General features: G+C 51.0%; 1 pseudogene; it reads right to left on the bottom strand.

The window, feature by feature from the left end:
• Nucleotides 1–523: 523 nt before the first annotated feature.
• Nucleotides 524–7,830, bottom strand: LOC120701976 (annotated as a pseudogene).
• Nucleotides 7,831–15,924: the final 8,094 nt, after the last annotated feature.

Genomic DNA, 15,924 nt, shown 5'->3' with positions numbered 1-15,924 from the left:
GTACGGACAGAAGTGCGCGTACATGAGCACGTCGGCGCGTGGAAACACAGATGCCAACAGCATGTGGACTCACACACATGGGCTGCTGGCAGTGAACCCACAGACGTGGCACATGGGATCGTTAGCACTAGACATATGTGACGTGGGCCAAAAGAGGTGATCCTGCTCCTTTTTCCTGTATGGGTAAACTAGTTCGATGTCTCGACGAGGACGTCCAGTCCTCAACGGGGGGCGATTGTCACAACCCGTGGGCAGTTTGGGCCGGACCGAATACGCGACACTGTAGCAAAAGCTACTGTAGCGTCGCGGGTATTGTAGCAGCGGCACAGTACTACCCAGTTAGTCCCATACCGGAAACGGAAGGAGAGACAGACCAGCTTAAAAATGTGAGCCTGGAAGCTTAGCTTAAAAATGTGAGCCTGGGAAGCTTGTAACTCCGATTCGAACTTTTTGCGCGAAGCGAGGACAAAAACGTAAGAGAGTTATTTAGCAGGTGTGTTTTACTCAATATGTAGAGTAGATCTTAACCGTTATCCCGAACCGGATCGCTACAAAGCCAACCTTTGATCCTAACGCTCCATGGGATCGCATAGCTTCCCATGCCGGCGAGCCACCTCACGAACGGCCAGAAGCAGAGCACCAGCCAGCCGCAGCACACGAACTCCCCGACGCCCGGGCCACCGGCGGCTGGCGCGCCTTCCGCCGCCGCGCCGGAGACCGCCCGCCACGCCCCCGACAGCGATCGCGACGACGGTCAGGATCGTTAGCGCAGTCGGCGGGATGAATACCGGCGACGAGTCGAAGGTGAACCGCTCTGGGTCGCCGCCGTCGGGCGCGCCGTCCTGCTCCTTGCAGGTGACATCGAACACCGTCTCGGAGAGGCCCAGGGTCTTGAGAACCACGGTGAGGAACGCGAGCAACCAGGCGGAGGACGACACGATCCGCTGCATCCGGTGGTTGTTCCACCAGGCGCGCGCCGAGAGCCGGCACTCTGTACTCAATGAAGTTGTATAGGTTGTAGGCGAGGAACAGGGCCACTGGGATGACGAAACCAGGTTCTGATGGCTGCACAAGTAGATAAAAGTTCAGAACAACAATGGCCAGAATATCGATTGGGAAAACTTATTATGTGCTTGATGCAATGAGTATTAGCCAACTTTACAATGGAAACTTTTGAATTATTCGGTGGTTAAAAAGTTTTAGCAAAGGAATTATCTTTTTCAATTGGTCGTTTCATAAGCATAAAGTGAGATGTGAAAATACTGATTACTGAATGTTTCAGCTAAAATTATATGATGATGACAGAAGGTTACCTTTGGCAAGAAGGACCGGTTTGCAAGGAGGCAGCAAGGTCCGAGCAGTGTGTAGCACAGCTCGAAAGGCACCCTGAGCGGCCACACGTCGAGGACTAGGTAAGCGAGGCATTGCCGGAACTCGAGATGCTTGGAGATGCAGAGAAGGATGGGGTTGTTCCTGTTGAGGATGATCTCCTGCAGGCCTGTCGCCCATCTCTTGTACTGCGTAAGGCTGGCCGGTCCTCCAGTCGGTGCATCACCAAGGAACGCTGGTGGGTTGATGTTCATAAGCGCCGATCTCCAGCCGGCGGCGTGTATCCGCTGCCCCGTCAGGATGTCCTCTGCCACCGATCCGTAGACCAAGCCAAACCTGCAATAACAATAACACAGTTGGGGCACTGTAGAGAAACCTGCAATGCAAACTTCCCTGTAGCAGAACCTGCAAAATGTTGTTACCTCCTGACCCCAACTTGTAGCAGCCTCATAGCTGGAGGCAGAAACTTCTTTCGCCACATCAGTGCGACTCGCTAGATCAACCATCGGCACTGTGACGAACATCTCTCCAGAAATGGTGCTCCTCACTGATTCGATCAGTTCTTTTGAGCTGCCAAACATCTTCTGCAGCTCCTTGTGAGATGGTGAGACTGGGAGAGTACAACCGGTTGGGATGTAAGCTCATGGGCTAATTAAAATACGTTGGGGGAACAGTCATTTTCATACAAGTTTGGCTCTGTGCATCCATGTTGATGAAATATTTTTTCATTGTTCCATTATCTACACCCAAAAAAAAAAAGCAGAGTAGAAGAATTCTCCCCAAGATTTCACCTCTCATCCTTGTTGGCTGGACATCCGTGGACTCCGGTGGCACGCCGTAGATGACTTTCCTGCGGTGAAAGCAACCCGTCCCGAAGTAAAACATGCCCTGAAGCCCAGCGATTCCGAATCCAAGCTTCTAAACTCGTCACGCACATGACACACAAAATAGTCCTTGCTCCCGCCGCCTCTGCCCCTTCCAGCCATAGATCCGCGCTCCCCTCGGCTCACCCTCTCCATCCACCCCCTCCATGGCCTCCCTAGCGGTGCGTGTAGAGAGATCGGGGAGGATGACCTAGCCGCCCACACCACCACCCGCCGCCGCCACCACTGGTGACCACTCCGGTTCCGGCGGCCACAGCCCCCGCCGGCGGCCACTCCGGTCTCGGCGGCCACTGTCCCGCCCCTCCCCAACCGCCCAGGTCTGCCCTCGCTTCCGAGCCGCCGTACGCCCGTCGTCCGTCCTCCCTTGCGCGCTGCCACCATCTGCCATGCCCAGCGTGCTCGACGACGACGACCTCCTCAACGACATGGCTCGGCCTCCCGACCTCGACCCCCCACCTTCCACCAGCAGCTCGCCGGAGCACCTCTGCTTCAATTCGCCGCCACCGCAGCCGCCGTCCACCGGCGGCCACCACATCCTCAACTGCTCCAGCGTCAGGTGCCTTCTCCCCCTACCACACCCTCGATGGCTCGCCCACGCTGATGGCCTCCCCGGCCCTGGCGACCTCCTCCTCCTCACCGACGGGCACTCCTCTCCCCTCCACCGGGCGTTGTGCTCTCTCCCCAGATGCGACTCCGTTTTTCCCTTGCGGCCACTCCGACAGTCGGGGGAAGCAACTCCAATGGAGAGACGACATCCCACCCCTCTCCGATGATGACGGCTCCCCGTCCTACCGCGACATCCTGCTGCCGCAACCGAGGGCAACCACCCCTGCCTCAACACCGGTGGCGGCGCAGGTCGACGCGCTAGCTCCGATGCCCACTCTCCGCTCCATCGTGGTGCTGCCTCCACGTGGCGAGGGTGGGCACCGCAAGCGTCCTCATCGGCGGTGCCACCGGCTACCCTCTCCGCCACCTTGGATGGACAAGCATTCCTGGCGCAGCAACCACCGGCGCAGAACGACGGAGCTGGTCGTCGGTCTCCTGCGGCACGACCACCCCCACAAGGCTGGTCGGGCTGCCCCAAGCCGTGCTCGGGGTCAGGCTGCGCATCGCCCTCCTCGCGTCGACCCTGATGGCTGGCAACGAGTTGAGAGGCGGTGCACGCATCCCTGGGACCATCGAGAGCGGCTTCCTCGGCCGGAAGCGCCACCGCGATGATGCTTCCCCAAGGTGCTCGATGGACGATGTTTGAACTACCTTTCCTTCAAGCATCGGGTTGCTTCGTGTCGTCAGTCATCGCGGTGCCTGCGCTGCCACGGCCTTCGGCACCGTGCCAAGGATTGCTTGCGGCCTCGTCGCCCGCCACTTCGCTCGGGCCAGCCTCGGCAAGACAGTTGTGTTGCTCCTACTGGATTTGGGCATGGTCGTGATCACCCTCCGGTCTCGGACGATAGGCCGTTGCGGATGACGGCTGCTGCTAACGGTGGCCTCCACCTCACGCTCTCCGCCACCGTTGCCTTGGCCGTAGTTGCTTTGGCTGTAGCCAAGTCAGCGATCATGGCTGTGCTTCGCGTCGAGGAGGACGACTTCACCCTCGGGCCTGCCTTCCCCGAGCTGTTCGTGGCCACCTTCCAATCTTAGGAGCTTCGTGATGGGCTTCAGCGGCGAGTGTTTCCCAGGAGAGGCCATCGCTCTCCGGTGGTCTGCTAGGGCACTCTGGGGCTGCCACACCCGTGGCGCCTGTGGAGGTGCCGCCTGTGGAGGTGCCACCATCGGCCGAGGTGGTGCCGGCTGTGGTGGTGCCGCCTGTGGAGGTGCCATCATCGGCCGAGATTGTGGTGCCGGCTTCTAAGGAGGCAACCAGCACGGTCGGAGCATCGGAGGACGACAATTCCGCGACCTTGGAGGACTTCATCAGCAATGTTATGAAGAATATTCCGCCGCCTCTTGTAGACAAGCCACCTCATCGCCGTTGAGTTGACCCCATCCTTGTCGACGCGCCTCCTCTGCTACCTTCGTCTGAGGCATCTGGCCCCAGGCAAAGCCATCGCCAAGCCTTGGACCCTCTCTCGGCCGTCAAGCTGGCAAAGCGAGGGGCAGTGCTTCTGATGCGCCAACTCGGTGAGGTTGGCGCGCCTCTGCCCTTGGCGGCTTCGTCGGAGCCAGCGGTAGAGAATTTCTTTTGCGAACCTCCGCCGCACCATGTGGACGCATTGCAGGACATGTTTCCGATGTTGAAGAACAAGAGCAAGAGCTCTCCCTCCGTGGGATGGAGCATTGACTAAGGGCTACACTTAAAGCCAGTCGTTTAGGTTGTGCGGGATGTGAGTAGTTCATATGGGAGTTTATCTTTCGGGTTGTGTTCAGCTGGCTTGCCGGCTTGTGTCCATCTGGAGTCCGTTCCATTTGGGTTGTAACCGAATACTGTACCAATTTTTTCTTCGTCTTAATACAATGATACGCTGGGCGCGTATTCGAGAAAAAAAATTCTGGAAAAGAAATTGTACTTTAATGTTATGACAGTGACATGATCCGTAGAGTACCTCATAGAAAACCTCCATCTGGTTGCCGAAGGGGTCGTCCTTAAGGGCACCATGGACCTTCTCTGGTGCCTGCGCGAAGCAGCTCTGCACCTCGTCGTCGAAGCCCAGGAGGAGGCACATGGCGTGGAGGGCAATCTGCGGGTTGTTGGCGAAATTGTCGCAGTCGACGTTCAGCATGATGGGCGCGTTGGTCAGCACGGCGGGCACCCTCGTCTGCACAGCAGCCAAAATGGTTACTGCTCAGCAATCAGTCATCAGTCTAGCATGGTCAGCAATCACTCATCAGCAGTCAGTAATGGCTGCACGAGCTTATCTTCTTCAGGAGTCAGGACACAGCAGAAGTGTACAAGGAGGGCACGGACATGGACATGCCAGGACGTTCATGGCACCAGCCTTGAAGTGGTGTTGGTGCCTGGGGCTCTTCTCCCTGGAGATGTAGATGAGACTTGGGATTCCGTTTCCGTCCCCTGCCTTGCCGCTGTCCCGCAGGACCTGCACAGTCTCGGCAGAAGAACGTGGCCGGGTCATACATAGATCGTCATGTCAGGACCTGTACAACAAACCGTTCTTCATCTCAGACCTTGATTATGGTCGGATGGTTCCTGCACTCAGCGCCCACGAACTCGGCGAACTCACCGTCACCGCGCCGGGCTAGAGATTCCTCGTCGGCATTCTCGATCCGGCTGACCAGCTTCTCGTACTCGCTCTGCATCCGCGTCAAGCAAACAACCGTGAACACAACACACCATCAGACAGGCACTGTGCAACTGAAGTGGATGTGCTAGTACGATGCTTGGATGTTGACTGCGGCAGGAACAGGAGCTAGCAGCTAGACCTTCATGGCTGTCCAGTCGCGCTGGAACTCATCGTCACGGGCGCCGGCGCCGGAGGAGGAGGAGAAGTAGACGAAAGGGGCCCTGACGCTGACGCCGTGCTTCCTGCAGAACGGCACCCAGAGCCTGGCGAACTCGGCGGCCTCGCGCAGCGCGAAGCACGTCAGCGGCGAGCAGCCATCGTCGGAGACGTAGCACGCCAGCTTGCCTGCCGGGTAGTCCAGCGCGAGCAGCTACAGCACCGTGTTCACCGTCACCGTCCAGCACCGTGTTCACCGTCACCGTCGGCGGCTCCAGCTTCGGGTCCGCCGTCGTCAGTCGTCACGAACATGTCCACCGCCGGCAGCTCGTCAATCCTGGGCAAAGGAATAAACACATGCAATTAATGAAGAGAGAAAAAACGTGATTTTTTTTTTTTTGAAATCGTAGTTGTGTACCTTTCGGCGACGCGTTCGGGGTTGAGCTCGGACGATACCACCGCCGTGCCAGTTTTGGTCGGGCCGTGCATTTGTCACGACTCAAAGCACGGCACGATACAAAATATTTGGAGGCGTGCCGGCACGATACGAACACGAGGGCCGTACTGTGTCTAAAATCTCAGCATGACGGGTTGTATGGTACGACCCGTATTTTGGGCTGTGTTTGGGCCGGCACGGCACGAAAATAGCCCATCGGCCAGTATGTAGCCCCTTGTTCTATTATGACAGTTAATCTTCCTTTCTAATTAACAGCAATCATGAAAGAAAATATTATTCATTCCAAAAAAATCATGTAATTTTCACACCATCGATAGTTTATGTGCTTTCTAATTGCAATAGTAATATTTCTGTATCGATGCATATAAATCTAATTGTAAGTATTTGGAGGGTCGTGCTTGGGCCGACAAGACACGAAGACGTGCCAGCGTGCTATGAGCCGTGATTGGGCTTGATAATAGACTTGTCGCACGACACGGCACGAGAGGGCCGGGCCGGGCCGGCACGGCACGGCCCAAGTCCCAGCTCTAGTTCGGGCGCTTTTTTCATTTTTATATTAAAAAAACAAAATTTAAAAAATATATGCCGAATAAAGAAATTTTCAAAAATGGGTGCTTGTCGCCACCCAATGGACGACAGGGTGCCTATCGATGGGCGACAGGACTTAAATGTAAAAAAAATTACATTTAGGTCCTGGCGCACAGGGCGCATTAAACAGTGAATTTGTAAAATCGATATAAAATCGTAGAAAAATCAAAAAATACAAACTCAATTGTTCTGGATTCTATGAAACAATATGTACAACTTTTGTTAAATAAAGTTTTTGATTTGATCAATTTATCTTTGCTCTATTTTAAATACTATTTTAATGCACTTTTATTTAAATCTCAAGATTCATCATTTGGATACATGTCATCTTTGGCCAGAGTGTTGCATATGATGAGCATAGGCTTGTACAAAATTGGTAGGCCCAGAAAACATTTCTAGATTAAGTTTTTAAATTAGATCTTGCAATATGTCTAGTTTAAATGAGTTATTTATCCATGCTTCTATACTGAGTATTAGAAGCCATAAATTTTACAGTACTATTATTTTATTTCCTAAGAGCTACAAAATAAGTTTGGTAAATTTTAGATAAGTAAAACTAGACCAAATGAATTATTTCAGATTTTTCTAGGTACAAGAACTATTTTTCTTGATTTAGATACATTGATAAAATGAAAAACTTTATGTAACAAAAGTTGTAGATATTATTTCATAGAATCTAGAACAGTTGAGTTTGTATTTTTCTGATTTTTCTACGATTTTATATCTATTTTAGAATTCACTGTTTAATACACCCTGGGCACTATGACCTAAATGTAAATTTTTTTACATTTAGGTCTCGCCCATTAGGGGGGACAGACACACATTTTTGAAAATTTCTCTATTCAACATGTATTTTTGAAATTTTGTTTTTTTAAATATAAAAATGAAAAAAAAGCCTGGTTCGGGTGGGTGTGAGGGTGTCGAACCGGACGGGATTCCACTTGCCGTTGACGGTGAGGAGCCACACAACGGTGAACCACGCCTCGCAAACGAGCGCGGCGAGCCAGCACCACGTGCACGCCGGCGCCGCGCCGCCGGCGGTCACCGCCAGCAACGAGGCTGCACGGTGGGCGAGGAGGGCCAGGAGCAGGGAGAGCACAGCGAGGTCGGCAAGCTTCCACGCCGTACGGGGGAGCAGGACCCTCTCCTGCAGCTGCAGCATCGTGGCGCCGGCCATGGCTGCGCCGAGCAGACTTGGCCACTTAGAGCATGTTTTATGGTTGCCCCGGCCAGCGAGCGGAAAAGGAGCCAGCGCGTCATGCGTTTAAATGCTGCTGGCGAGCGGCGCAGCAGCGGCAGCCAATCGGCAGTGAGCGGCGTAGCAGCACAACGAATGGGAGCTCCGCGCGCGCATGCGCCCGCTCGCGGTCGGCGTCTGGCGAGTCGTTCGCTTGCTTCTCTCCGCTGATTTCTCTCTCTCCCACGTCGAACTCTGCATGTTTCCTGCCGTCTATAATACTTGCTCTTAGGCGAGCTCCAACGGCACACGGTAAAGCGCCCCCCACCCTCCAACAGCTCCCCCTACGTAGGGGGAGAGATGAATCTCCCCCATGTATGGAGGAAGATCACATCTCCCCCTATACTCTAATTACATCATTTCTTAATGATATTAATCTCATTTGAATCCCGTAACATAATGATAATGTGTATTATGACAATACAAATAATGTGTGATTTTTTTTTAAATTCAAAAACAATAAATAAATAGTTAGTTAATGGGTGATAGTATATAGAGGGAATAGATATGGGGAATGGTTGGAGAGAAAGAGTTATAGGGGGAGGAATCTTTTAGAAGAAAATAGTAAAATATAGTAAATAGTATGTTTGGGAAGAGTTGGAGGGAGTGAATGGTCGGAGATCCTTAACGCGCGCAGCGGCCGCAACGCGAGAATCACAAGCAACCGCACAGAACCAGCTAGCAGGGGTGATTATTATGTAGACAGGCTCGCAGCCAGAGTACTGCATCTGCCTTTGCCTGACACATTACGGTAGCTTCTCAGAAACATTTAATACCCGCGCGGAAAGAGCGCGGCTAGACTTGTAAGTTTTTTTTTTTACCAATTTCTATATTTCCTAATAAATTTATCAGCTAAAGTGGTATACGTTTTTCATGATTATGCTTGCTAGCCCTTTATAATGATCAATTATCTTACTATTACTAATTGAAGACTCCTTTTAAAGTCTTTATGTAAATCCAACTAGAATTCTAGGTAGATACTCTAGAAAAAAAATTGAAACCTCCACGTGAAGCCATCTAAAATCCTAAAAAAACACTCTAAAATTACTCACCAATGCCATTATAAATAATTAATATAAAATAACCCTCTATATCTATGTTTAAATTACTCACCTCTGCCACTACAAAAAATTAAATCTAAACTATCCTATGGTCACATTTAAGTACTTAATCTCTTTGCTTAAAAATATAATTAATCTCTTTCTTATTCCGTCTAATAATTAAGCAATGCCGGTTAATATCACTTTCATCCCCTACGTGTCCTGGAAATTCCGAATGAAATACAAATTAGTTGTCCTTCTCACGGAACTCTCAAGCACCGTACTAATCCAATACGGAGGATCCTCACGAGATGCAGATAACCATGTGGCGTGAGACCTCCCTCGATCTCTCTCGCTGCCCTTCTCTTTCATGGACAAAGGAGAAAAAGGATCAATCGATCTGGTGAGTCTTTCCTTGGTCTCTCTCTTTCTCACGTTCTCTTCCATGGCTCATGGGACATAGGAGGAATGTAGCGAAAATGGTCTCTCATGCCATATTTCACTATATTGTTTAGCCGATTGATGACACACACAACACTTGGACTAATATGATTGTTAAAATGATCTTTCTCAGGTTTTTAGGTTCAAGTGGTGACAAATAGAAGATAGGCAAAATTAGGCCCGAAGGGCCGCCCCTCGCGGGTCTCAGGGCAGCGCTCTGAAAGCTCTTCGGTCGGTAGCACCGGAAGAACTGACGCATGAGCATCGGTGCATCCGATGGTTGTCGGAAGAACCGACGCCATGGTATTTTGGTGCAGAAGGAAATCGAAGCCAAGTCAGCTTATATGCACCGGATGAACCGATGGTTCAAAAAGGGGCATCGGCGCATTGGGTGTACTGTGTTCCAGAGACGATGCAAGTCGCGCAAGAGCCAAGTCTTCAACACCGGTTGAACCGGTGAAGCATCGGTGCATACCATCGGTGTAATGACGTCAGCTGCCAGGAGTTCAACGGCTACTTCGGGTTATGAGTGACCGGATGAACCGACGCTACCCCAGCCAGAGACATCGGTTCATCCGATGATACGCAGATTTTCTGCTGACCGTTGGAGCAACGGCTACAAGACTTGGTGTCCTATATATATGCCTCACCCCGGCCATTTGAAGAGAGCTGGAGTTGCTGGACTTCCCACACATACTCAAGAACACCTCCATGCCATACAAGAGCATAGTGATCATATACTTAGCCCTTAGCACACTTTGAGAGTGCTGTGTAAAGGATAGCTCTTAGTGAGTGAGTTTGCAAGGCCTAGAGCCTTTGTGCTGTGGTTCTTAACTGAACCAAAAGAAGATTTTGGTGCGCCGGCACCTTGGAGCTTTGAAGGCTCGCCGGCAACGTCATTGACCCTCCGACTTGGTGTGGAGCGGCGATGACATCTTTGTGCGGGAGACGTGGAGACCCCCATCCTTTGTGGAGAAGCTCCTTAGTGGAACCCGGGGCCAAGGTGCCCGTAATTGTGTTCACGGAAAAGACTTGGTGGCCGAGTAGCAATACTCTTAGTGAGTGCTACAACAACGTGGATGTATGTGTGCCTTTGTGGCTAACCGAACCACGGGATAAACACCCGCGTCAAGAGTTTGCTATCTCCTATCCCGCTCTTTAAGCTTCCGCATTTAATACTTGCAACATTTGTGCCTTACTTTCATAGAATAGTTTCTTGGTAGGAAAGGATATAGGGTGCATAACTCTTTTGGGATAGGGGTTTTATACTAAAACAACCTAGTTGCACATCAAGATAGCTTGAATTTGTTTAAGTTTTGTGCAAACTAGTTGGAGCCATATGTCAAGTTTTTATTAGTACCTAATTCACCCCTCTCGCTTTTAGGGTAGAGCATCCGATCACTTTCAAGAAATAAAAAGGATCAATCTGATCTGCAATGGGTTGTGTGTGGCCAGAGATGGGTACCGTCTTTGTTGAGAGTTGTGATATTCTGCATGCTAGCATGGTTGTGCTTGCTGCTGTCGCTGGGTCCGCGGCTGCTCAGTTCATCTCACGTCACTTACTCTAATCAATCTAAGGATTTTGGATCCTCTTGGTTGTTATAATGGCAGTTATAAATCTATATGCAGATGAGCACTGCGAGCACAGCATGAGCACAACACTGCAGATTTAGCATATAAGGAGGTCAGAGGCTTTAGTCTCAGGATTCATATAGGTTTCTAGATCAATCATTATTTTTTACTATGCAACCCACTTGCAGATTGATGACTAAATAGTAAGGAAAAATATAAAAATTCACACACCAATCTGAGGACCTACAATTGAACTTCGAACCATTCCTTTTGTTACGAGTACAAAAGCATGAGAAAACTAGATCCGGTGAGAAAAAATATCGGAGTGATGTACTATGTACATAGGAGGCAGCTAACGTACGGCCGGCTGTAAACTAGGCCGGCCGTACGGCCGCCCCAAAATAGGAAAGTTAATCCATGCCTGTAGCACACTCTCCTATTCTAGTAGATTCTCTTTTTTTTTGCGGTTTTTTGTTCCCGCGCTCTTTTCTCCTCCTGCACATTTTCTCGCTACCATTGACCTGATTCGCTGATGTGCTCAAAATTGCATAAACATCATTGAATTTTCTACTTGAAAATTTGAAATTTCATCCAGACAATTCAGAATCAACACAAAAACTATTCATCAGGTATCATTTAGCATCAGGGTGTGTGATTTCAGGCTAAAATGAGGCATCAAAACATCATCAGGTATTTTAGAACACGAATATCAAGCAAAAACATTCATGACCAGACACCTTATAACACAGTACTATCATTCAGCACATCAATTTTTTTGTGGACAGCTAAACACCTAACCCATCTGCATAAATGTGTTTGTGGACATACAACAGGCACCCAGCTCTATCTGCAGAAAAAAGGACACACAGCACATAGAGAAAACAACAGGGTATGTGTAGGGGGAGAGGTAGCTCACCTGTAAATTCCTGAGCACCCGAGGCATTACCTAGAATGATCCCCAGCGGCGTGCTATTTCGAAAACTGCGAAACATGAAAATAGGGATGAGCACGTGAGGAAATCCTACTCCACATTCATCTCCAAAACACAAGCGCCACATGAAAAACACCCACAAAATCGAATCCCCCTAGATTGGAGCACATGAAAAAAGGATCACGCTTACAAGGGAGGAGGGGTGTAGGAGAGAAGGCTCACCATGGCCGAGTAAAAAATGCTAAAATCCAGGGCACAAAAATACTTAGCTAATATGATTAATTTGCTTGTTAGTTGAGCATAAGTTGGATATATGAAATAAAAAATGATATGTAGGAATATAGGAAAATGCTAGAATCAGAATGCAAATATGCCAAACTAAAATGAATAAATTGCTTGATGATTTAGCAAAACTTGCCATCAAATTAATCTGAGCGGGGTATATGACATTGACTACAAATCTGTTCTTCCTTGGGCATAGATTGGCTGAGACACATATTGCTCCTATACATGATACAAACTTTGTTGGGCATAGATCAGGAGAATACAAGTCCTATGTTGCCCAATACTGTTCTTGATGCCTAGCTTTAAAAGCATAAATATCATTGCACTAACATGTTCCCTTATCATTGTAGGTGACGAATAGCAGACAATTCGAATAGCACAAGCGTTACAGACTTAAATAACCCTCCACTAGAATTTGACTATGATTTCCTAGATGGCAATGTTTCAAGAGCCAACAGATGCAGCTGACCCAATGTTTGTGGTCTGGACATTGACTACAATTCGAATATTACAGACGTAACCGGGTCTGGACATCAGACCGGCTAGCAACCCGAGGGTGGCCTCACAATGTTTGTTGTCTGCTATGTTGAAGGGAGCAAGAGATGGCACACCATTTGATGGTTGGATGTCGTTACACTAAACGGATATGGGATTTAGTGGCAGACTGGTTAAAACAGCCCCAACTAAAGCCGCTGACCTGGGAGCCAACTGATAATGCAAAGGATTGGTGGACAATGATGGGAATGAGATCCTCTGCAGTCGGGCAACCTGACTGCTCCCGGCAGTCACCCCCATCAGCTCCATTGGTAGGGATCCGACGGATAGCCAGCTCGCACGCATTTGACCTCTCCTCATGCTGGGCCGTGGCCCAACAAGACCACGAACACCTCATCCTCTCGTCTCCTTCCTCACGCCAAGCAACGCCGCTGTGCGCTCCGCTCGTCCACCGCCGTGCTGCTATTCCGCCCAAACGAACCGCCGCGGGCCGAGCTAGCCCCGCCGCGCCCTTCCTCCGCGCTTGCCGTCCGCCGCGGGCCAAGCTACACCCGCCGCTCATCCCTCCTCTGCCCGAACCAGCCGCCGCGGGTCGAGCTTCACTCGCCATGCAGCCCCTCATCCCGAGTTGGCCGTGCCTTGCTCACCGCCACGACCTCGCTCCTCTGCCGAAGCTCGCTTCGCCACCTCGAGCCGGACGTCCCGCGGGCCGCTCCTCCGCTCTACACTGGCCGCCGGCCACCGGCCGCGCGCTGCCGCCGCTCCTCCGCTCGAGCTAGCGGCCGCGGGCCGAGCTCGCCCCGACGCGTGCCGCTCCTCCGCTCGAGCCGGCCACGATCCACCCCGCGCGCTCCTCCTCGTTGCCCTCCACCTCCTAGCGACCGTTGCCTGCCTTCCTCGGTGAGATCCTGGTTGCGCGGGGCTCACGAGATCCTGGTTGCTGATTAACTGGGCAGCCGGCGTGATGGTGCGGCGGCCGCATCCCGCGCCGACGACCGTGAGGTGCGCGCTAAGCGCGAGCTTGGATATGGGATGGAGGCCGGGGACGCGGAGTTTTTGAGGAAGATCGAGGATCTCGCGGTGACCATTCCATTCAGTTTTGTCAGACAAGTAACATTATCTTCATCCTTAATAGTGAAGTTAATCAATGTGGCCACGCTCTGCAGCTAGTGCTCATGCGCTTGGGGCTTCTCTCGTCTGTGGTTTGTGGTTGAGGGGCACATCCTCACCACCGCGCATGCTGCAGTCGTGCGTGGTGCGTGAGGAGGAGCTGAGGAAGAGCCGCGGCTTCGAGGAGGACTATGGTGGAGACGTTGTGTCGATCTGCAGCCAAGGGGAAGAGCGTTGCTGTCCAGGATGCCGCCGCTCGAGGCGGCGATGGCGAGGCGCTCGGCAGGGGAGCGGCGACGATGCAGCCTGCACGAAGGCTAATGCGAGCAGCTGTCCATGCTCTCGTTGGGCCACGGCCCACGGCCCAGCACAGTGTGAGAAGAGGTCATGTGCGTGGGAGCTTGCCATCGTCGGATCCCTACCAAAGGTGCTGATGGGGTGACTGCCGAGTGCAGTCAGTTTGCTCGACTGCAGAAGATCTCATTCCCACTGATGGGAACGAGGGCCGGAGTGCCACGAAAGGGGCTACACTCACTGATCTTATTGGTAGTCTGGGAGATATGGAAAGAACGGAATGCGAGGACTTTTCAAAAAAAAAAGGAGGTGTCGACGGTGAGCCTGCAAAATATAATTAAGGAGGAGGCCCGAGCTTGGGGCTTGTCAGGGGCCAAGGCCCTGAGGTCGCTAGTCTCCTGTGTATAGTGTATATCGAGGGCGGAGCTGGCCGAATTTCACGCCTAGGGCCGCTTATCTAAGCGCTTAAAGCACTCAGACTAGTTGCACATCCCCATAGTTACAATAGCGATAGGCTAAAAGTACTTAAATTGCATGATTTATATTATATCGCGAATTCCAAATCTAATTGCACAACAAACTCAATAAAAAAACTACGAAGAAATCACCTAACTAGTGCCGAGTCGGTTCATCTCCGCCTATCAATGCTACTGTTTTAGGCTGTCATGCACCCTTAGATTGTTGTTCAACTTCTACAGAAGGTTGGCATAATGGGACATAAATGATCACACAAGTCCATTTGTTCCAATTTACTAGAGAAAATGGGAATCGCATTGCACGATTTTAGGCTGCCTGCTGCTCGGGGCTGCTTCTGTTTGCCCGTCCATCTGCCGTATGTGCCTCTGCGGTGCGCAGGTCCAGCCCCGAAGCCGCCACCCTCCAAGCTCCAGACGCTGTTGTGCCAGCCTCCAGCCAAGCGGCCGCACGCCCGCATCGGGCCGCCAGCCTCCAGGCGCCGCCCCGGCCTCTAGGCGAGGCCAATCTGTTAGAAATTATATGGAGGCCCAGACATAACGGAGCACAACGGATTAAGATAATGGGCCTAACTCAACCCAAAAAACTAGTCTGATAGGTGAAGATTGCTTGGTCTTATATATTGTACTCCCCTTAATCTCCCCCGGTCACACATTGGGCATAAATCTTCTATTAGAAGGCATCATCACGGGCCTTAAGTTTTTTTATATCCGAACGGAGATACCAATTTTTTTTAAACTCTCCAAATGTAGATCTGCAGTGCGCAGGTCCAGCCCCGAAGCCTTGGCCTCCACCCTCCAAGCTCCAGACACTGTTGTGCCTGCCTCTAAGCAAGCGGCCGCACGCTAGAATCGGGCTGCCAGCCTCCAGGCGCCGCCCCGGCCTCTACGCGATGCCAGTCTGTTAGAAATTATATAGAGGCCCAGACATAACGGAGCACAACGGATTAAAATATTTGGACTAACTCAACCCAAAAGACTAGTCTGATAGGTAAGGATTGTTTGGTCTTATATGTTGTACTCTCCCCCTAATCTCCCCCGGTTACACATTGGGCCCAAATCTTCTATTAGAAGGCATGATCACGGGCCTTAAGTTTTTTTTAGATCCGAACGGAGATGCCAATTTTTTTAAAAAATCTCCAAATGTGGATCGAACGAGCTCTCCCGTCAGCAATTTCATCTCCAATGTCACAAAGACGTGATTATTGAACGGAGATAACGGTCTCCCCCGTCAACATGTGAAAGAGATTGTTGGCCCATGGGCTCTGATACTACTTGTTAGAAACTGTATGGAGACACAGACATAACGGAGCACAACAGATTAAAATAATGGGCCTAACTCAACCTAAAAGACTAGTCTGATAGGTGAGAATTGTTTGATCTTATATATTGT

Source organism: Panicum virgatum, chromosome 4K (assembly GCF_016808335.1).
Source record: "Panicum virgatum strain AP13 chromosome 4K, P.virgatum_v5, whole genome shotgun sequence".
NCBI lineage: Eukaryota > Viridiplantae > Streptophyta > Magnoliopsida > Poales > Poaceae > Panicum > Panicum virgatum.
This window is presented reverse-complemented; position numbering and strand designations above follow the sequence as displayed.